This window comes from Canis lupus, chromosome 31 (assembly GCF_011100685.1).
Source record: "Canis lupus familiaris isolate Mischka breed German Shepherd chromosome 31, alternate assembly UU_Cfam_GSD_1.0, whole genome shotgun sequence".
Lineage (NCBI taxonomy): Eukaryota > Metazoa > Chordata > Mammalia > Carnivora > Canidae > Canis > Canis lupus.
In genome coordinates this window covers 33,032,116-33,055,919 of record NC_049252.1, presented here as the reverse complement: position 1 = coordinate 33,055,919, position 23,804 = coordinate 33,032,116, and the positions used below count along the sequence as shown (strand labels likewise).

General features: G+C 42.1%; 1 protein-coding gene across 16 annotated transcripts in view; it reads right to left on the bottom strand.

The window, feature by feature from the left end:
* KCNJ15 (potassium inwardly rectifying channel subfamily J member 15) overlaps nucleotides 1-23,804 on the bottom strand; it is a 79,681-nt gene that overhangs the window by 16,026 nt on the left and 39,851 nt on the right. For 2 of the 16 annotated variants that reach the window (XM_038581485.1, XM_038581493.1), the window contains exon 1: nucleotides 3,639-3,789. The exons of 11 other annotated variants lie outside the window; for them this stretch is intronic. The gene's annotated coding sequence lies outside the window, so the exon portion shown is untranslated. Of the gene's footprint in view, nucleotides 1-2,118; nucleotides 2,710-3,638; nucleotides 3,790-4,332; nucleotides 4,374-23,804 lie in introns of those variants that run through there. 3 more of the 16 variants (XM_038581490.1, XM_038581497.1, XM_038581495.1) reach the window with 2 other exon arrangements.

Sequence of the window (23,804 nt, the reverse complement as noted above, 5' to 3'; positions counted from 1 at the left end):
CTGAAAGTCTCTTCCTTAGATGGAGGGTATCATCCTGGAGTGGATTTCAGGGTTCACTGGCCAGGAATGTCAGAGGCCAGAAGAGTGAACCTGGACTCCATGGCTGAGTGAGCGGGGCCTGAAGGGTCTTAGCCATCCCTTGTTAGATCTTCCCCCAAGTGTGTGGTGCAGGCATTCCACAAATAAAGGGATTTGTACTCAGATAATTTTGGGAAGCTTTGCTTCCAAACATCCAAATGGTTCCTGGTCTGCACCCAGTGGAGATTGACATCTCATGGTTGTATATTACAGAGTCTGATATATCTGGCATTTCTATAACATTTGAGAACACTTTAAAGAGTGCTGATCCAGTTTAAACTCTGCAATTTATATCTGGGGGAAAAAAGGATCAAAAAGTTGCATGACTTGTTCAAGGTCGCTGAGACTGTGGCAGGATTAGGGGAGGAAGCAAGGCTTTGTGCCTTTCAATTTGTCTGACAGGCAGGTTTCTGTGTTTATTGTCACAAAATATCTTGAGATGAGCTATCCATCTCACTGGATACTGACAACAGGGTGGCATAGAAGAGGGCAAACCCGTCCCCCCAACAACTGCAGCATCCATACCACTTGAAAGCTCATTTGAAATGCCAATTCTTAAGTTTCACACTTCAGCTACTGAATCAGAAGCTCTGCAGGTGCTGCCCAAAACCTGTGTCTTAAAAAGAACCCAACTTCCCAAGGGATTATGTGGCCAGAGTTTGTCAGCGATGGCTTGGTGGGTTGGCGAGCTCTTTCCTTTGGAAACCAACAAGTACTCCTTTAAAGACAAATCCCACATTTTGCATTGCATGTGAGCATCTGATGATCCAATTTGCCTCTGCGGTCAAACATTTAGCCCTTTCCCTATGTTTCCATTCCATTATTATTGTTTCAAATTCCATAAGTACTAAAAAAATCCTTTTCCATCTCTAAATGTGGTTTGCATAGTTATACCCTTTATTCCTCAATGCAGATTCTTTAAAAAAAATTTTTTTTTTCATTCTGTAGCACATCAACCTTTCTCTACTCGGCAAAAACAAGTTTAAACAGACACAGGGTTCAACAGGAGACTCATTTTCCATTTTCCATGGCAAAGAATCTGAGCACTGGAATAAGGCAGAGGTATCATTTGCAGAATATTTTTGTAAAGACAGTTTAATTTCAAGCCCTTTATTTGTGAAAGAGCTGGCTAACCTAAATAAAACATTATACATCTGTCTGTTGTTACAAGTGACCAACTTCAGCTGAACATTATTACTTAATAACAGCTAACTTTCCTATAGAGTAAGAATGTGCAGCAGCTAAACAGCAAATGGAAATTTCCTTTGGTTTACCACCCTTGGTCTCTCCTTGCTCCAACATGTGAAGAAGTTGGGTAATAAGCATACTCTCCCCTCTAATCACAGCATGGCTTGGACATGCATTGTTGTGGGATGACTGGTAAAACAGGAAAATTTATGTCTGAGGGGGGAAAAAAAACCCAAGGCGAATTGTGTTGCGTTAGCCTCCCTAGTGACACTGCCCCCAATTTTCTCTCCAGGGAAGAGATTTCTTTAACTAGCTCATGGACTCTCACTTACTCTTCTTGTCTGCATCGGTTCAAATGCAACGGGGAGGAGGTGGCTCAGCATTGTCCCCTTCAGATTTTAGGTAAGGAGAAGGAAATACAGAGCATTTGGGTTTGTCTGACTGTAACCTGCTATAAATCAGAATGGAAGATATTGTCTTTGCAGATAGTACTTGTAGAGAAACAAGTATTTTATTTGGTATATTCTCTTTAATAAAACTCAAACTGAGCATAGTTGGAGCATTAAAAAAGGAAGGAAAAAGTAGGAAGCAAGCCAGGATGTTCCTTTTCTCTAACCTTCATATCCCTGCTTGAAAGGTGGCTTGAGAGCAGAGAGCACTGTGTTGTTACAATTATCATTACATAATTTGCAAAATTTCAAGTTGACCTTCCCCTTAATAAATCTCTCACTCATTAAGACATTGAATCCACCACCTTCAACCCTTCACATCTTGCTTTGCCTCACAATTATATTTCCACTCTGATAAAGGCAAAGAAATATAGGAAGAGTATCACAGTATAAATATACATACCGATTTCAGGCTGGGTTATTTTTCTGGCTGCAAGCTGACTACTTTTTCTTCTGTTTAGAATTAATTTGGAATTGCTGGTCTCTATCAACTGATGATTAATGGCCTCTGGTGTGATTCACCTGGTGTGATTCACCTGGACACAGAAGTGGCATTCTTGTCCTTGGTGATTTCCACGCTCATTATTATCATGATTGGAATCTCGTCCCAGACAGAAGAAATTAAGACTTTTGCTTGATTTGGAACCAGGTTATTTAACAATGGGACGAGTGTCAAAAGGTTTTGAAATTCAGCTTCACTGTCAGTCTAAACTTTGACCACATTTCTCTGATAGAGAAACTGGATATCACAGGACCTCAGGGGTATACAGTTTATACCCAAATTCTTGGATTTGTGGTTAGTTTACTTGAAGGACTGGTCATACTTCTGAGTTGTCTGCTTGTCCCCAAGTTGAAAATATAGATGCTTATGATCACTAAGAAAATCTCAAACTTCAAAATCCCTTCCCATTCAGTCTGAGACCCTTGGTGGTTAATGAATCTCCATCAGTAAACAGTGTCAGGAGACACTTTCTAACCATCTATAGTTAATTAGCTGGAGGACCATCAGCCCAATTTTGGCACTTTTAGAGTTGCTAGGTTAAAATATGAGATGCCCAGTCAAAACTGAATTTCAAGTGGACAACCAATAATCTTTTAGTATAACTATGTCCCATGCAATATTTGATATATACTTATTTATACTAAAAAGTATTCGTTGCTAATCTAAAATCCATATACATGTACTAGATAGATGTAGCACAAACAAGACCTGTATTTTTATTTGCTAAATCTGATATCCCTAGGGAAGAGCAAATGTACGCTCAAGAGTAGCTCAGAAGGCCAAAAAATTTTAAAGACAAGTTTTCACATACAGATAACACTCTTAGGAGAACAACCACCCAGACTTTCCCAGTACTAGGAACCCTGAAGACAAATACAATCATTGTGGGATGAGAGTGTGGCCATTTCATGCATGGTTCACCAGAAGGATCAGAAAGTCTAGCTAGCGAGTCTCATTTTTAATCTTTCAGCTCAGGGATTCCTTATAACCATTTTTGTGATGTGGTCCTTTGGGTTGGACTGCCTTCTTAGGATGGGTTTAAATAGATAAAAATTAGCTAAATAGGATTACAAAAGACACCAGTAATATTAAAATGCACTTATTCAAGCATTAAAAAAAAAAAAGAGTTGGGCTTCTTTTTCAAGCAATGGAGGTGCACTGAGCAGACATGTTATTTCAAAGTCTCTGAAACAAATGCATTGTGAAAATGAAGTGAAAAAGCATGATTCCTGCTCTGACCAAGTCACAGTTGGGGCTGGTAGGATGGCAATGTTTTCCCCATTCATAGTACAAAAGTATAGACTTTAGTTAGAGGTGATTCAGAACAAACTACTCCTCCCTCTGCCCCAGCCTTGATCATGGACACTCCTGAATTTTGCCCCTAATCTCTCCAGGCTCCGTGGACCTGGACAGGGTTTCACCTGTCATTAGTGAGGCTCTGAGGGACAGTGCTTCTGATTCTGTCACAGAAGTACGGCCAACATCTTGAATCCTCCTTGACTGATTTCCCCATAGACACTTAACATTTGTAGCAATCCTTGTTCCTTCTAGAAGAATATCTGTGATCCCTAACAATGAGAACCACAGTTCATTCTTTTCCAGTGTGACATCACAGCATGGCCCGGCATTGGCAGTGACAGGGCTCGGATGCAGCGAGAAGGCAATGGCAGTAGCCGTGGGGGGACATCCCAACACCCCTTACTCAGAAGCAACAGTACAATTTCTTCTTACATGGAAACAGAAGAGGAAAAGACAGCTCAAATTCACAGATAACCTTCTGTCTGCAGAGCCTGACACGTTGCATTTCTCAGAATTGTGAAGCTGGGTTTTTACAGCAAATACACTGTTCAGTTGCACCCAACTTGATCTTACCATGATTTCCTTCTCATTCTTACCAGAAAGAAAGAAAGCTACTCATCTACAGAGCAGTCATTCTGACAACACTCCCCTTTATAAATCCTCCGGTGGCCCTCCCTGCTGACAGGACAGGATAGTGTAGTGTAGGTAGTCTCTACACTACACACCTCTACAAAGCTAACTTGAGTTTTGTCTGGCTCTTGCTCTCTCTCTCTCTATCTTTGTTCCCTTCAGGATGTAGCCTGGGTGCATACTTGCCTTTTCCTTCTGCGCACAATCCCCTCGAGGTTCCTTGTCCTGTACATGCCATTCCTTCCTAAAGGTTCTCATTCTCCGTTAACTCAACCTGCACTTTAAAAGTCAAGTTGAATATTACCTACTCTGTACTTAAAAAAAAAAAAAAAAACCTTTCTTCAGAAGGAGCATAAAGGTTAAGAGTACAGAGTCCTACTTATATTAATAGTAGCTATGTGACTTTCGATAACTTACCTAACCCCTCTGTGCCTCAGTTTCTCACCTGCAGAATAGTGACAATAAGAACTCCTATGCTTGACAGGGTGGTGTGAGGTTATAATGCATAAAGCACCTTGGTGCTCTGCTTGCTTACACTAATTAGTATAAAGAGCTATTATCATTATATGTTTACAATAAACAAAACATATAAGATATGACCTAACAAAGAGAAATTAAGTTTAACAAAGAAAACAGCAGAGGGTTAATATTTTGATTATAGAAAGTTCTTGTAAGTTAATAAAAAAACAAACGATGGCCCCCCAAACAACAACCTTTATAAACATACGCATCAAAAAAATTAAAAAGGTGAAAAATCTGAAGATATTTCGACAGTGTTTTTCATTCATTTGCACACCAAGAGATTATTGAGCACCTGTTATGTGCTAAGCCCTGCACTGCATGCTGGAGATCCAACAGTGAATAAGACTTGCTTGGCCCTTGCTTTTGTGTAGTTTATAATAGAGCAGGGAAGGGAGGTATTAAATAAATCATTAGGTGAATTTTTGAAGATATTTGTGAGAAGAATTAGGGAGAAATGCAAGAAAGGACGAGAGAATGGAACATAGTGTATATAATATGTCCTAGTCAGGGGTCCCAGGAAGGCTTCCCTGGGGAGGTGGCATTAAGGTGGAGACATAAAGAATGTGGAGCACTCAGCAGGTAAGGAGGTGGGCTAGGATCAAGATGAGCGTTCTGGGCAGAGGGACACATGTGTTTGCAAAGGCCCAACTGGCATGGAACTTCCACCTTCCAGGAAGTGGGAAGGGACATTGAGTAGATAAGGGTCAAAATCAAGCAAGAGCTTGGGGCAAAGCCCTGCCATGCATGGGGAGCTCCATGAGGACTATTACCCTCATACTAGGGGAACAAGAAGAATTTCAGAGTTTCAATCAAGAAAAAGGGGATCAGACTTGCTTTCAAAGCCATCATTTCTGACACAACATGTAGAATAAATTGGAAGGAGACAAGCATAGATGCTTGAAGTCTGGCTAGCTGGTGCTTTCAACAATCCAAGCCATAAGTACCTACGCATGGACAAGGACAGTGTTAGCAGACTGAGGGAGCCAAGGGCTTCTGAGTTACCTGTTCAAGATAGCCAATAGACACCTCTAACAGATGAGTCCTAAAATAGCTCATGACCTCCTGGCATGAAAATGAGGTAGATGGGATGGGGGTGGGGAGTTAAAGTAAACATACTGATTCAGAGGGCACTGAATCTTCTGGAATTTAAAAATCATTCATATGTTCTCAGATCCCCATAGTGTGTGACGCTCACTCTGGCACACAATCTCAATCCAGATGGAGGATCTAGCTCCTCTAGAGGTGAGGTTTGAAGGAGTGCTCTGGGGGATGCATAGGACAGAGCAGAGATAAGCAGAGATAAGACCTGGGGTCTAGGCTGATGTTCACAAGAGAAGGTGGGGCAGGCGGGCCGACTTTGACGTTGAAGCCTGCAAATAAAATCTGAAACGTATAAGTGGATGAGATTCTCCCAGAAATGGAGTGTGGGAGAAGCAGTCCCCATCTGAGCCTTGGGCAGCCCCAGAGCCTGGCAGAATAGGAGGCAGAGGCACCACAGGTCCAAGAAACACAGTTTCTCACTGGTCAAGTCATCAAAGATTTTTAAAGACACGTCAATAGTCCATACAGACAAGCATGCAGAGATGAATGGCTCCATATATGGCTTATGATAGAATCATTTGCCATAGCTTTTTCTGGTGCTAATTGACAATATGCTTAAAATTTAAAACTATTTATTTATACTCTTTGATCCAGAGACATTGGGATTATGTACAAGAATGCCTTCTACATTAGTTACAATACTGAAACATTCAAGTCAATCTGCATTACCAATAACATAGAAATGGTTTTAAATTTATAAAATATTCATAAGCCGAAATATTGTTCAATCTTTAAAAACCATGGCAAAAATGCTAACCATGTCCGTTAAAAATAGGGATTTGATAAAGCCGGGCATAGAGTGTATTTGCTCCATGTTTCCCTCTCTAGGTAAGATGAAAAAGACATGAAAGGCATTCAAATTGGCAAAGAAGAAGTCAAACTCTCCCTCTTCGCCGATGACATGATACTCTACATAGAAAACCCAAAAGTCTCCACCCCAAGATTGCTAGAACTCATACAGCAATTCGGTAGCGTGGCAGGATACAAAATCAATGCCCAGAAGTCAGTGGCATTTCTATACACTAACAATGAGACTGAAGAAAGAGAAATTAAGGAGTCAATCCCATTTACAATTGCACCCAAAAGCATAAGATACCTAGGAATAAACCTAACCAAAGAGGTAAAGGATCTATACCCTCAAAACTACAGAACACTTCTGAAAGAAATTGAGGAAGACACAAAGAGATGGAAAAATATTCCATGCTCATGGATTGGCAGAATTAATATTGTGAAAATGTCAATGTTACCCAGGGCAATATACACGTTTAATGCAATCCCTATCAAAATACCATGGACTTTCTTCAGAGAGTTAGAACAAATTATTTTAAGATTTGTGTGGAATCAGAAAAGACCCCGAATAGCCAGGGGAATTTTAAAAAAGAAAACCATATCTGGGGGCATCACAATGCCAGATTTCAGGTTGTACTACAAAGCTGTGGTCATCAAGACAGTGTGGTACTGGCACAAAAACAGACATATAGATCAGTGGAACAGAATAGAGAATCCAGAAGTGGGCCCTGAACTTTATGGGCAACTAATATTCGATAAAGGAGGAAAGACTATCCATTGGAAGAAAATGAAATGCCTCTAAAATGTTAAGAGCAGTTATCTCTTCAAAGGAAAACAAAACGAGGAAGGTTTTCAACCACACTTTCCATTTTTATGGAGTTAATCTGAAAATTCAATTTCCCTAGCACAGACCATTCCCAAACATTCCAGATTTTACTGTAAATGAGAAGTACTTACTGTGCCCTACTGAAAAACTTTCCACACACTGCTGTGGCCAAACCGTATGAAATAATTTATTTTCAGAGACGTTTAGATTGTACAACTCCAAGAACCTAGTGTTGGGGAAGCATTCAGGGTTGCTATTTCATATCAACTTGAGGCTTCATTTAGTTGAGTTCTATTTCACTCGAGTGAAATGCATGCTAATATAAAGCAGGTTTCCTGCCCAATGCCTTTGCTCAGGCAGGTCCTTTACCTCAAATTCCTTTCCTGTGCCCCCGTGTGTGGCAAACTCCTATTCATCCCCCAAGGCCCAGCTCAAATATCACCTCCTTCAGCTTCCAGGGAGAGTTCCTCTTCCTCCTTTCTTCTGCCTTTTGCAAGTTGTTTACACTTCATGATAACATTTAAGTGTTGCTGCAGCACTGTGTTTGAGACTTCTGATTCTCCTTAAACCAGGCTTAATGGTAATTCCTCTTTTAACCCTCATGCTAGCACAAGTCCGACCACATGGTAGGGACTTTATGTCTGAGAGAAGAACCAGGAGGACAAAGGTGTCATACAAGTGAACTCCCAAATGTCCAGATTTAGTAACTGATAAAACCTAAAGACATGAGAACTGATGCTGCAGGTCAGAGGGGAGGCCAGTCCAAAGCTAGGCGCCTCAGAAGGAGAGGGGTACAAATACACCACTGACTTGAATCACCAAAGTAGAAATGAAGGTTTAGACTTCCTATTTTGTGCCATAGCTCAAAGAATATCCTACAGGATCCTGCCTTGTAGAGAAAATGGGTTTTATAGTTTTCACACTGATGAAATTGAGAAGCACAAGAGGCATCAATATATTCGATTTAGCCTAACAAATTAATTTCTACAGTTTCATGTGCTGTGAGGCTTCAAGCATACTGGCCATCATATATAAAAGGCTCTAAGATCCTTTTCAGCAATAGCTCTCTGTTTGCTTCCTTAGAACTGGAGTCTCTGATGTTTTGTGAGTCAAGAATCCAAGAGCAAGGAAGAAATAGAAGTATTCAAATTGAATTTCCACTTCATCCTTTTCAATGTTTATATGTTGTGCATATTTTCAAATGTACATAGTGTATTAATGCAGGACGATACGTGTATGCGTCGTGCCTGTAGGTCCCAAAGTGTCCGTGTCTGTGTGTGTTTGTGTGTGTAGAGGGAGGCTGTATATTTTTCAGTCTGTTACTTTAGATGAGTGCTTATCAAATCTTAATATGCAGACAGATTCCCTGGGGTTCCTGCTAAAATGCAGATTCTGATTCAGAAGTTCTGGGCTGAGGTCTGAGAATTTGCATTTCTAACAAGCTCCCCAGCGATGAGGCAGCTACACTTGGGGATGCAATTAGCATTTTGCAACCACAATTCCTCATCTGAATGGCACAACAGAACACAGAAAATGGTTGGGGTGACTCTGTCGTCTTTCATGGACGGCCATCCCCAGCTGTGGGAGCCAGTAAGGCTGATTTCTCTCACAGAACTGTTGCAAAAGGAGCTTTACCTATGGGAAGAAGTTCAAGATCACTAGCTGACTTCATTTAAAAAAAGAGAGAGAGAGAGAGAACATTAAAAAGCATCACAAGCCAATCCTGTAGTCAGCAATTCTTTTCCCGTGTTGGCTTAAAGGAAACTTCCTTTACGAGAAGCATAGCTAGAAACCAACGTTTTGACCACTCCTATTATCAAAGATCCCGTGGTGCTAACGTTAAGTTAAAGAAAGCCACGTCAGAAGTTTCTGACTAGTAAGAGCTACTTCCATACACTCTCACTCTGATGGGACCCTGGTCCTGAGAGTCAGTGGGTTACAAATGTTCTTTATCCAAAGGAAGAGGAGAAAAATACATATGGTGCTCAATGAATATTTGCAAGTAAAAACACACACACACATTCATTATTGACAAACAAAATGATTCTTTTAATTCACAGAGTCTACTTGGCCATTTATGTTTGTGTGTCCCAGTACAACTTTCAAAAGACTACTTTGGTCTAATTTGAACCACATGCCTTTGCTTAATTTCTGAGCCATATGGCACTCTGCACTAGTGGTAGTGAACCCATTTTCAAATATCTGCATCTTCTATACTGTGCAGCTAGTGTCAGGGAAAAGTGATGTGTGATTGAATTAGGATGATACCTCCTCTGAGTCTAGGTTCACATCACACACAAACATAATGTAGCCCAAAAGAACTCAGACTGGAATACCTCGGCGCCTAAGAGCACATGTTTGGGATTGACAAGGACCATGGAGGGGGCAACAAAGAAAGTTTTAAGTTCTAAATGACCACTTGACATGAATTGGCATCTAAATTACACCTAGTTGGCCAATTCAGTGTTCTATCTTGAATCTGTCTTCAGCCCTATTTTCCACTAGAGATCCCATTTTCAGAGGGTGGAACTGAGAGTGGGACCCTAGTTGCAAAGCTGGGTAATGGTCCCTGTGCTCCCTGGGTGCCATCTCTTACTTCCTCGTGATCATTGGTAAACGACCCTCATGGAATGAGAAAAGCCAATTTGTTGTTTTGGGGTTGTGAGGAGGGACAAAAAGTTCAGCTAAGGAGAATGTGTTGCATCCCATAGCCACGTTTGGAATACCTTTAGTTTATCTCAATATCCTTAAAGGTGTCCTTCTCTCTTGTCACCACCACCACCTTGGTGTAGAGGCACATACTTTCTTTCTCTGGTGACCACAGCAGGCTCATAACTAGGTCCCTGTCTCCAGTGGCTGTCCTTCTAAGGTATTCCCCACACTACAGCCTTTAAGAGCTTCTGAAAGTGCTCCTCCACTGCCCAGCTATGGGGCCCAGGTTATCCACAAACCAAGGCCTGAGCTGCTGACCTTCTGAGCATGGTGTGTGCACCCTTCAGGAGCCACCCACTACCTCTGCCTTGGCACCAGCCGCTCTGCAGCCTGTGCAAGCCATGCTGAATGACTCATAGTTGCCCAAATGGGTTGGTCCTTTATTGACTGATTCTATGCTTCCAAACATGCCAGACCATCTGCCAGAAAGCTCTCTCCCTTTCTTCGGCTGCTTTCTCATATCTACCTTTGAGACACTGTTCATTCTAGGTAGGTGCTTCCCCTGTTCTCATGGGTTCGGTGATTTCCCTATATGTTTCCCTGTCCCTGTGCTTCAGTCTCTTGGAATATTTACCTCGGTGTGGTGGAATTGTTTGTTTCCTTATGTACATCTCATTGCAATAACACTTACCAAGTTACCAACAACCATTAACTGAGAACATACACATGACCAGCACCGTGTTGGCACTTCCTATTCCTTAACTCCAAACGACAGTAACTCTGGTAGAACTCTGGTGAAAATAAAGGGCTCACAACAGACACATGAAAAATGCTCAACATCACTCAGCAACAGGGATATACAAAACAAAACCACAATGAGATCCCACCTCATACCAGTCAGAATGGCTAAAATTAACAAGACAGGAAACAACAGATGTTGGTGAGGATGCAGAGAAAGAGGAACCCTCTTACACTGTTGATGGGAATGCAAACTGATGCAGCTGTTCTGGAGAACAGTATGGAGGTTTTTCAAAAAGTTAAAAATAGAGCTACCTTATGACCCAGCAATTGTACTACTAGGTATTTACCCCAAAGATACAAACCATTACAAATTTGGTGATCTGAAGGGGTACCCCTACACCCCAATGTTTATAGAAGCAATGTCCACAATAGTGAAACTGTGGAAAGAGCCCAGATGTCCATCGACAGATGAATGGATAAAGAAGACGTGGTCTATATATACCATGGGATGTTACTCAGCCATCAGAAATTATTTACCATTTACATAGACATGGATGGAACTGGAGGGCATTATGCTGAGCAAAATAAGTCAATCAGAGAAAGACAATTATCATATGGCTTCACTCATATGTGGAATATAAGAAACAGTGCAGAGGATCATAATGTAGGGGAGGGAAAACTGAAAAGTCATCAGAGAGGGAGAAAACCCATGAGTCTCTTAACTATAGGAAACAAACTGAGAATTGTTGGAGGGGAGGGAGGTGGAGGGGATGGAGTAACTGGGTGATGGGCATTAAGGGGGGTACGTGATGTGATGAGCACTAGGTGTTATACACAACCGAAAAATTATTGAACACTACATCTGAAACTAAGTATGCACTATATGGTGGCTAATTGAATTTAACTTTAAAAAAATTAAGGGTCTCAGACAAGTTAGAAAGATTGCCTAAGGCCATATGACTAGTCAGTGGTGGTGGCAGTATTTAGATCCTGGTCTGTCTGACCCCAAATCCGGGTCATTATGTGTCATATTCCATTGCCCTTCATTGGAATATAAGCTGTCATACCTTATATTGCATGTGCCAATGCCAAGGTTCTAGCAGGGGTTTAGTGTTGATAGATGAATGGATGGATGGATGATGGATGGATGGATGGATGGATGATGGAAGCAAAGGCAGCTTAGATTCTTGCAGTGCTAGGGAAAGCAGCCATGGGTCTCAAAATGAACACTCTTATGCATTGGTGTATTGATGAATTGAGTGGAGAAAAAGTGCCTTTGCCTCGGTCCCCTGTAACACATATCCTCATTTACCTGCAGAAGATGCAGGAGGGATTCTGTCCTCGAAGTCAGCATTCCCTGTGCGCTGTACTGCCTTGAAGCCTCCCACTCCAATGCTGCTGCTACTCCTGTATCCTTTCTGTGAGTGGCTCCACATTCACCCAAGCTTGATGCCAGGTCACCTTCCTACCCCCCTACCTTTATGACCACAACACATTGTCTTCAGTTCTGCCTCCAGAATAATTCTTGTGTCCATCCCCAGTTCTGCTGCCCTTTCAAGGCTTCATCCTGCTGGTGACATCTCTGGATGTTCTCTCCACTGCCCATGCTTCAGGGATGATGAGTTGCTTTCACTTCTGTGCAGGCTGCATAATGCCCCACATCTTTCTACCTGTCTTTGTTCCTGGCATCTTGGCTGCCTGAAAAGCCTATCCTAGTGCCAGATCTCTCAGCTGAACCTCCATGGTACCCTTGGCTCACTCCTCCCACTAAGGGTTCATTTAGGACCCTGCCTCTCCTTCACCACTGTAACTCAAACTATAATGCCCTCACTCCAGCACCATGATTGTCTCTGAATGCATTCATCTCCTCTTCCAGTTGGTGAGTTTCTTGAGAACAAAGATTGGCGGTGTTCATCTTTGTACCCACAGTAACACAGTCCCTGGCATCCAGAAGGTGCTCAAAACAAAAGTTTTAATGATTCATATTCATCACTCTACAAATGAGTCAACAAATGAACCAATAAATGGATTAATAAGCAATCTATAAATTAAAGAATGAGTGAAGGTCAAAGATCACCCAAAACACATGAGCAGTTTCAACACATTTATCAGTACACAAGAAGTTTTCTGAATTCTTTCTTTGAAGCAACTTATAGTTACATACTGTTCCACCTCTGTGGGAAGCGACTTTCCACTATGCTGCAATTCTCTGGGTTAAGGAACATTTCCTTTTGACCATCCTGACTCAGACGCTCCCGGAAGCTGGCCTGACCATTTCAGTTTCCTTTGCTGATGACCCTTATGCTGTGATTCACAGGTGTCCTCAAAGAATACAGAGATGTTCAGATACAGCTTTTCTCTCTGAGGATGGCTTCCTTTTTCAGGAATGATTAATCATACCCGTAGTTACTCAAGGGATTAGAGGTTTCCACTAAAGAAATCTAATTACTTTCACATGTGTTTTGGTTCCTCCTTTATTTACCTCGCCCACCCCACACACATGCATACACACATACATGCACCCACATACAACATTAGCCTGGAAATTGCTGCAAAATCCTATTTGTCTTCATTCAATGTAGCAGGTCTCTCGAGAATATCTTTAAGAAGCCCAAGGACTTAACTTGAAGACCACGGTAAGGTTAGAAGGAATGGAGGGAAGGCTCATGGATCCATAGGGATCTATTCCTTCTAATAGATTCCTTCTAATCTCCTCTAGTTCTTCTCTTCATCCATTAAGCCACCACATTTGATCTCTAGGATTTACTTCTTAAGCCAAAAGAGCTAAGTATTATTTTGGGTAGACCATTACCCCCTTCTCAGTCATGATAAATAAGACCTAGTTTCTAATGCTAGTCCTATTGGCATTTTAAACAAACTATGGAGTGGATGTTTGAGAAAAACTGTAAAACTCATACATAGCCTAGGATTAAAAATGATGACGTGGCTTTTAAATTCCAGTGGGACAACCCCTCCATCTCGGCCACTATTTCCTGGAAATTGCTACTATTCTCCATTATTGCCTAATTGCCAACATGTTACTAATTTACTCACTCGGTCACTCACTCATTCACCAAACATTTAGCTCTAAGAAAATTCAGTCTTATGTCTGATGTCCTGGTCCTCAAACGATACCATCTAATAGGGGAGATGACATATACATGAATTGTTGCAACACCAAGCAGAATAGAATCCATTATGGCTAAACACTATCTTGTGGACACTTTTAGACTTCTATCATAAGGCTTAATATTATTTAGTGGCTCGTGTGTTTCTCCTATCCCATGAGACTGTAAACAGTATAAAGACAGGGACTTTTTCTTATTCTCATACTCTATATTGTCCTTATTTAACATAGTATCTCCCCGGCTGACATGGATGAATGTAACGTATAGAAACATACAAAAACTTTCAAGAAAGGATTGATTCTTTCCAACTGAAAGAATCACAGAAGCCTTCATGCATTTTCTATAGGAAGAGGAAATAGAAGAAAGAGAATTGTCTGTGAAGGGAATTGCCCAGGCGAAAGTATGATGTGGTAGCAAAGTACTTTCTTGGGCACATTCATTTGATTGGATCATAGGTTATATCAATACTTTTCCACTGTGGCTGGCATCTAAGAAACATCTGGGGAAGTTTTCAAGTGCCCTAATACCTTGGCTTCCCCACATATCAATTGAATCAGAACCGCTCATCAGACACAAGGGAAAGAAGGGACATATTATTTGGAACCTGAGTTTTGGTACTTTTTCAAAATTCCCTATTTGTTTCTACTGTGTACTGATGGTTGAGAATCACTGTGGTACCTCAAGAAAGTTAGTATGAGGACAAATTTAAGGCTATACTGGCAATAGATTTTAAAAGGCCATGGATCTTTCAACAAGTAAAGAGAAGCCAGTAGCAAGACAGGTGTAGATGGAGGGAGTAGCTACAGAGACATTATTCAGGATGCTGTTTTATTCACCTAAGCAATACATGAACTCAAGGGCATCACCACCTTGGCCTACCAACAGGTGAATTTCACACACCTATTAGAGGTAGAGTAGTGGCAGGGGAACAGGAGCTGGCAGGTCTCTGGGATTGGTCCCCGGATAAAAAGGAGGATTTACATGAAAAGTAAAGAATACTGAAGACAACATGGTGAAGTTGGCTCTCATCTCAAGGAGCAGGAGTTAACCACATGAGTCAATAAGATCTGTACAAAAGAAAAGCACTAAGGGCAGAAGGCAGCTGAGGACAGAATCTTGGAGACTGCCTGCATTGAAAAGAAGGAGAAAAGACTTTCAAGCAAAGCAGCTGGAGAAAGTGCCACCTGATTGTTGGACAGCCATATAGGTTCATCAGAAGGGACAACTAAGGAAATAAGATTTCAGGAGAGAGGACATGTTCTAGAGGTCAAAGATTTGAGAGAGACACTGTTCAGGAGGCATTGATGCTCCCAGGGGTGAGTCCTAGAAAGGAGGGGGACACCTATTTCCCTAAGATAGGAAGGAAAGAAGAAAGGTTATCTCCATTACACATGTATTTATTGAGCACCTACTACTTTCCAGACTATTCCAGACACTGGGGATACCAGTGTACAAACAAAGTGCTTGTTCTCATGAAACTTCTGTTCCATTTGAGGGGAAGGGGAAGAAAGATAGGAAGAGCTATAGAGAAATATTAAGGAATAGAGGATGAAATTTGATGAACTGTGCTCTTCATCCAGGGAATGATGGTATGGTCCTTTGGGGTAACATGAGCAGGGCTGAAGGATGTGGAAGGATCTGAGCTAGTTCCTGAGAAGCCAGGAGAGGAGACAGGGGATAAAGAAAGGAGTTCAACCAGCCACAGGGCCTGTGAGCCCCTCACACAGGACCTGGTCTCTAGGCTGCACCTGCTGTGACTTTGCCGATACTGGGCAGCCTGGGAGCCCTGGCTGAGTATGGAAGAGGGGAGGTGCCCAGAGCTGGGGACTGGCAAGACCTTCATGGTAAAGGTTACCGGGCCTTGGGATTACAAATACCACGTTAGAAACATAAACATCTGAAAACCACAGAATGTAAATGCTCAAGGTCACAGCACACTCATCAGCTCGTGGGATCCATATGGTAATTGAGCACATTAAGAAGCCTACTAACTCTGCTATTGAGTTTTAGAAGGGCTATAATTTAGTATTGCCAGCTATCAATTAGGCCTGTTTTCCTCATCTGTAAAATGAGAGGGTTGGACGAAATGGTCTCCAAGCTCTCTTCAGCATGGGCAGCGGTGAACATCAGAGCGCATGCGAAATTCTGAAACTTCATTTACTTCTTTAACGTATACATTGAATGTGTAACTATTGGTGCTCAACAATGCGGCTGTAGGGCCAACAGAGCTCTGGTGAACAAAGCCCTTGGCCTTATGGACCATGCTGGTTTTAAAAATAAATGGCCCTCTGAAAACACACAACCTAAATTCTGGTGGGAGAGATCTCAGGTGTCATGAGTAACTGATAATTTATCTATAGGACGTTGGAACAGACTGACTTGAAAATTATTAGAGATGAATAGGTTCTAATATTTGCAAGCTGGGGAAGTTGCTTTGTTAATATTGGGGAAAAGAGGGAGACAGACAGTGGTTTAAAAAAAGCAAGAAAGAAAGGAAAGAAGGAAGATAGGAGGAGGGAAGGAAGAAGGAAGAAAGAAAAAGAAAGAAATAAAAAGGAGATTTTCCAGGACCAGAATGAATAGCTAGGGATATTAAATAAAGTTACACACAAGTGAGTCATCTCTCAGAGCTAAGATGTATTCACAGCAATATATGTAGGCTCTTTCTCGCTCTCAAAAAATGTGAACAAGAGTTAATCAGGCCTTAAGTAGGTCGTAAAGACCTAAGGTAAAATGTGATCAACTGAACAACCAGTAAGGATAACTAGGCTACTAGCTAGCTACAATCATTTAATATTTTATTTTATTTTATTTATTTATTTTTAATTTAATATTTTAAACATCAGTTTTCACATGCAATGCAGTTTATGAGTAATATGGTACATGATATTGAAAGAAATAAACCTAGGGATGTGTGCTTGTTCACATAGCTGCATTTATCATATACCATGTCACTAAGATCTTAGTGACTAATTCTGCAAGTTATTTATTTGTGCATTTAATCTGAATTAATAGCTAATTGCTATGTTTAGAATCATATTTGATGCATTACTGAGAGTTTTATACCCAAAGCCTTTGTTCACACACACTGGGGTTTCAATCTTAACAGTATAGGTTACAAGTATTAATTGCTCTTTTTCCTAATAAAGTTAATGCTGTATATTATTTGCAATCTCATACAGTCATGCTTATTCATATTTAAGCACTAGAAATGCCAAAAGTGGAAGTTTTCTTCAAATCAGTAAGATACATACTAGTGGAAATGAAATAGAGAGTAGGGAAAAAAAATCATGCCTGAGGTCAAGATGAATCATTTTGGTTGGACCTTCCAGAAATTCCCTGGTGTTTTGAGGTTTCGGTGTTTTATTTTTCCCTTCCTTCTGTACCACCCTGTGTGACCAGCAGGAAGCACTCTGGGGGTCTTACCTCAAGTCCAGGTGCTGGGGCCCAACTCAACTGAAGGTCCCAGAGATCCAGGGCAGTAATGAGGGGGCCTGGCTCTGCAGGAAAGAATCCTGGGGCACTGGGAGGGTGTGTGCAGTCCAATCTTAGGCTACATGCTCATGTGATAGCTAAAATGGGTGGGAACTTGCCCTCTACCCCAGAAGGTGAAGCCAAGCATTTGAGCCCTCCTCACCCACTTCCATGGTGGATGAACAGTAGAGCCCTTGGGCCACAAGGATGGCCAGCACAGGACTTTGGTTTTTATGGGTAAATGACAGCCCCTTTGCCAAAAAAGGTATCTATATTTTATTTTGGGGGAGTGGGAAGTTGTGCTGTTTTATTTTTTTTTTAATTTTTTATTTGTATTCAATTTTCCAACATAGAGTATATCTATTTTTTTAAGTTATTTGACAACAGAAACTGCCAAGCAGAACTACTACCTGGAAGGCAATACAGCATTTTTTCATTCTTCATCGGTGCTGGGAGACACTAGAAATTTTTTCTCTCTCCTGAATTCTCTCCAAAGGGCTCTGAAACCTTGGAAAATTATCTGATCAAGAATCACATTTTAGGGGACACCTGGGTGGCTCAGTCGGTGAAGCATCTGCCTTCAGCTCAAGTGATCATGATCTCAGGGTCCTGGGAGTGAGCCCCAAGTCAGGTTCCCTGCTCAGTGGGGAGTCTGCTTCTCCCTCTGTCTCTGCTTCTCCCCCTGCTCATGCTCACTCCCTTGCTCTCAAATAAATAAATAAATAAAATCTAAAACAAACAAAAGAAAAAGAATCACATTTTAGTAGCTCTCCAAGCTGTCATGGGCTTCATACTCTCTGTCATGAGACTGATCTTAGTGTTAGGTCGCAGGTTTTGTAGTTTGTTTTTAAAACACTGGGCTAGGGGATCCCTGGGTGGATCAGCAGTTTAGCGCTTGCCTTTGGCCCAGGGTGTGATCCTGGAGTCCCCAGATCAAGTCCCACGTCAGGCTCCCAGCATGGAGCCTGCTTCTCCCTCCTCCTGTGTCTCTGCCTCTCTCTCTATGTCTATCATAAATCAATCAATCAATCAATCAATCAATCTTTTTAAAAAATAAATAAATAAAAAATAAAACACTGGGCTACCAAGCAGCCCTTTGTGGTGGATAATTATTATAAACAAATGGGAACACACTAGAAATTTCCCTGACTGGATGGATCTCATGAACCTTCACTTTCGATGACCTCCACATGCATTTCTACGGATATTTCTTCTCTGCTGATCTGTTCCCATAATGACCTCTGGACAGGATGTGGACTACCTGCATGGAATAATAATGACCAGGCCCAAAGCCAATGCCTTCCTGACATTTTCACAAAAAGCATCTCCTTTAACTCCCTGGTTTCCCTGTGGCAGAAATCCCTCTAAGTTTACAGATGAGGTAAACTTGGGTGTAGACGATTATAGAGTATAAGCAGCATAGCACACAGGCTTATTGCTTTCTGACTAGAAAAATAACCAAAATGGTGCTCAGCTCAGTCCTCAGGGATTTTCCTTATAGGATCAACCTTAGGAATAACAGTTCTGGGAAGGAACTACTGACAAACATCAACAGTTTAGGGACAGTAGGAATTGCTTACCTGTGTTAAACCTGACCTCTCTCTCTCTCTTTCTGTACACACTTACATATATACAAACACACACATACTCTGGTCCAATTTACAGAATTTTGTTATCTTCCCTTGGTCTTGACAAAACCGGATGAATGATCACATATGCATTCAATATTATTCCATGCTCAGCTTTGTCTTGATCGTTTTGCTGATAGGAAAGGAACATGATATAGTGGAAAGATATAGGGTTGGAACCCTAAATCTCAGTCTCCTGGTATGACAGTGGGGGCAGTCCTTAAAGTCTAAAAGCTTGTGCCAAGGCCAACCTGATGGGCACATCCTGAGGACAAAGGAAGATGCCCTGTGGAAGGTACTTGAGCTGGTGACTTTGGACAAGTATCCATGCTTCCTGGTTTTCAGCGTCCTCCTTTCAAACAAGGGAGATGATAAAGCTTACCTTGCATTAGAATAGAAACACAAATGGCTAGCTGACTTCATCCAACTTAGGGTGCAAAGCAGGACTCTGAGAAGGGTAGCTGTCTGTCACTGGGTCAAATGAGACGTTCCTCCCACCACCACCACCAGGGGCTCATTATCTGATTGGGGCAAGGGATGATGACACCTGTACTGAACAGATGCCCACACGGGGACCCAATGTATGAAAAGGTCTTCATGGCACAGACACATTCTAGGTCTGGTTCTGTCTAGAGAAAAGGAAATTCAGGGAGTCCAAATGTGATGAGGCTCCGTGGAAGGGAAAGCCAAGCCTATTGGGCCTTGAAGGAAAGTGTTGAGGGTGGATCACAAGACTGGAATGGCAACGATTAGCAGCTTCGAGGAAAGAAATCATGTGGGCAAAGGCAATGAGATGAGGACAAATCCAGAGGAACTGAATAGGGGACCTTGGTAAGGAGAGGTGGGGGAGGAGAGTTGAGAAACTGAGGTCAGTGATGGAGAATGTTGGCTAACAGACACCCTGGTCGATGCTTTTGACAGTCAGGTTCCATAAGTCTGGGCAAGACCGTCCCTAACTGCAAACCTCCCCGACTGCCAGGGACACCTGGTGTTTTGGTGCCAAGCTTCCTTTCTGTCTCCCTTTCCCTTATTTTAGAGAGCACTGTGGTTGCTTTCCATACCAGCCTGTGCAGTATGCACTCAATTTATAGTTTACAGGGATTTCTCACACACCCATATATGTTTTCCACTGAAGTCTGTACTTTTTCCTAGACCCACCCAAATTCCAGAGCATGCTTCATTTGTATGCCAAGTTCATAGTATTTCTCTTTGTCACTCTCCTCTCCTTATAAAACCTAGGAGAAAGTTACCTTTTTAACGTTTCTATGTGGTTTTGACAGAAAAAAAAAAAAAAACAAAGAAAGAAGAATGTCAAAAAATAATTATGAGGGTATATTTTCTGATTGAATCTGCATTAAGAACCACCCAGTAAATCAGCCTCTACCAAATCTAAATCTTGTTTATCAAGGTATGAGTAGCTATAGGGGTATAATCCCTTTTATAAGTAAAAGAATAAGAAAATTCATTTGAAGATTTTTGTAAGAGTGGTGAGCTAGATTCTGGAATTCTGAGTTTCCTTACAAAGTAAGTTTTTGAAAAACAGAACTGTATAAGGAGGGAGTTAAGTCCTTAGGGAGGAAAGCAAGCTCATTTTGGTCATTTGGAGAATGGTCGTTATCTATTAATTCCTAGAAGCCAGAAGAGCCTTCCTGACATTTTCACAAAAAGCATCTCCTTTAACTCCCTGGTTTCCCTGTGGCAGGAATCCCTCTAAGTTTACAGATGAGAAACTGAGAAGTTAGATAACTAGCAGAGGATCACACAGCCCGGGCTTCCACCCTCAGATCTACTCAATTTCTCTCCTCTCTCCAGCCACCTTAAAGAAAAGCCTGTGTTCACCTGGGGTTGGGGCAGGGGTGATGCTGGAAAATCCACGCGGGAGGTGGGGAATCTTGAATGGGAACAGAAGGAACCAGTCTTTACAGATTGATGGCTTCCCATGTGCCCCCAAATGTGCAAAGACACCGAGGCTCAAACGTCCATGTGCCTTACTCAAGGGCTCTGTGGCTGGGATTGCATGCCTGGAATTCACATCCAGGAATGCTGGCTTCCAAAGTCCAAAGTCTCTTGTCATGAGATCAGCCTGTCTCTCTTAACAGAGTGGCAGCTTCCACCACTACCTACCAGGGGCTTTTTCTCGCTCATCTTTCGTTTCTGCAGGACTTCAAGAAATCTTATCACATATGTATGTTCTCCTATCCAGAAGTTTCCGAAATAGTATTGACTTGACTTTTGCTAAGAAAATGAAAGTTTCCATTCTTTTAATCCACCTATATATTTTTCAAAATGACTATAATATATAGCATTTATGTCTTGCTGAGTTTTGTTTAATCACAGCACAGCACCAAGAAACCAGAAAGTAGTCCCAGCAAAACAAACTTTAAGCTGTAGGTTCAATGCCAACAGCAACTAATTGTTCTGAGGGAACTGGCATTGCTTGCTCATTCTCTTTCCCTCCTTATGACGGTCTTTGTCAGATCCTGCTTGTGTTCAAAAGGTCGCTGATCTTATGAAAGAATAGACTTGAAAAGTCTTGCTTTAATCATTGCAGTAATTAGCAAATTTGGACACTGCATTATCTTTCCCCTTTTACTGGAAACACATTCAAGAATGGACTTGTCGTTTATCCAGAGTGTCTCGGGAGAACTGAAGCTGGTAACTTGCAAAAGCCAGGTATTCACCCAGGTGTGAAAGGGCTTGAGTTGCTAGAATCTTCCTTCAGGGGTACATGTAAGCTCTGCTCCACCCTAAGCCTATACTTTTAAAATTGTGATGGAGGTTAATTTATTGAATCACTTGGTTGGGTTTCAGGAGGAAAGGCATGGGTAGCCACCCACAGATTGGGGCTTGTAGGGAAGGAAACTTTCACCAAGAGCAGGCTCAGAAGAACCTCTGAGGACTCTGACTTGCCAGCCAAACGATAATCTCTCAATCGTCTGATTTTTTTTATCTCTTGTGGAGTTGGGAAGAGGCCACCAAGCCCTCTCTACTCTCTTTTCTTGTTGGCACCATCAGACCACCTGCAGCTTCTTTCCCTCAACTTCCAAACCTGCTTCTCACCTACTCTGATAAATGAGTCAAGGTGGTATCAGTAAGAGCGTCTCCAGAAAATTCGTACTGCCCATTGCTGCTTTGGTCCTCTATCTGCTTCTCTGATGATTTGTTCTCTTTCTGCACGGTAGACTTTCCCTTTTCTCAACCTCGGGCCCCCACCAGTTATGTTCTCCAAGGTCCGTTGTTCATCCTCCTTTATTTCTTTTTATACTGTCTCTTGTGTCCTCCACCTGACCTTCTTGACCATGACTGGTCCCATTACATTAACTGCTGCTGACCAACAGCACTTCCTCTCAGATCTACTCTGTGCTTCCAACATCCCATGGGACACCTTTCCTAGAGAACTGCCCAGAACTGACCTGTGCCAAACAGAAATCGTACTATTCATTCCCCCTAAATGAAGTTACTTCTCCTGACTTTTGGTTCCAAGCAACAGCATCCTCAATCTGACACCTGCCTGTAAAATCCTTCCCTCCTGCTTAATCTAGTGGGAACCCAGAGACTCCACCTTTTAATGCACCTTGCGAGTGCTTTCCTTTCCCCTTCTGCTGTCACTTTGGGCTCCACGTCTTCAGCCTCTCAAAACATTCTTCCGGCCAGTCACGTGGCCTTCATTCCTTTAAAGTGCAGCTCAGGAGCCCCCAAACCAAAACCTTCAAAGTGACTCCTCACTGCTTACCAAACTGAACCCCAAAAACAGTCTTTGGCAACCAGCCTACCCTTGAGTCTCATTTCCAGAGGCACAGCATTTAAGGAGGTGGTCTCCAGAGGCCAATGACCCTACTTCAAAGATGACTTCACCCCTTCTGAAGCAAGTTACATAACGTCTGCACCCTGCTTTCCTCCTCTTGAAAACAAGGCCCATAATACAGCCTGCCAGATAGGATAGATAGTTGTCAGGATTAAGGTGGGTCTAGAACCTAGTGGCCTTTGGTGAGCACTCAACCTCACCTTGACTACTGCCAGCACTGCCCCTTCATTCCCTCCCTGGGGCACCTGCTATCCTCTGACTCTGATGGCTTCTCCTCCCATCCTGACTTTCAAAGTCTTATTCATTCTTTAGTACTCTCTGGAATGCCCCAGGCCTTTCCTTACTGTCCCAAACATATCTGGTCTTATCTCTTGACTATCTCCAGCTGTTTACCATGGCTCCTCTGTGCAGTTCTCGTGTTCTTCCTGGCACCACAGATGTTCCACTCTTTGAGTGGTTTTTTACTATTTCTCCACCTCTGTTCCTACCCACACATCCTCACAGAAGCAGACTGGGGGGCTCCTTGAGATCAAGGACTGAGCCTTCTCCCACAGCCACCCAGCCTCCTGCCGAGCAAGCTACCCACACACATGTGCAGGACGAAGGGGATCAGGGCTGGAATCCAAATATCCAAAATCCTGTTTGGATTTGATTAAAAACTCATTAAATATTCATTTCCACCCACTTTAGGGCTGGTACGTCATAGGCCATTTCTTCAGATATTGAAAACTAAATGAGGTGTGTTACATAAAGGATAGTTTAGAGAACATCCCCCAAGAGACTGGACTACACAAGCTAATATCCATCATTATGAAATGTATTTTTAAATATATATATATATGCTCACACAGCCTTGGACTCTGAAACACTGTGTACTGGCACAGGCTGCTCTTGGTCGGAGTGAGATGTATTTGATGGTGATCACAGAAAGGTGGTTCCTGTAAGTTTTAGTCCTATCACCTTCCATCCTTAAAATGGGAAATCTTAGAAAA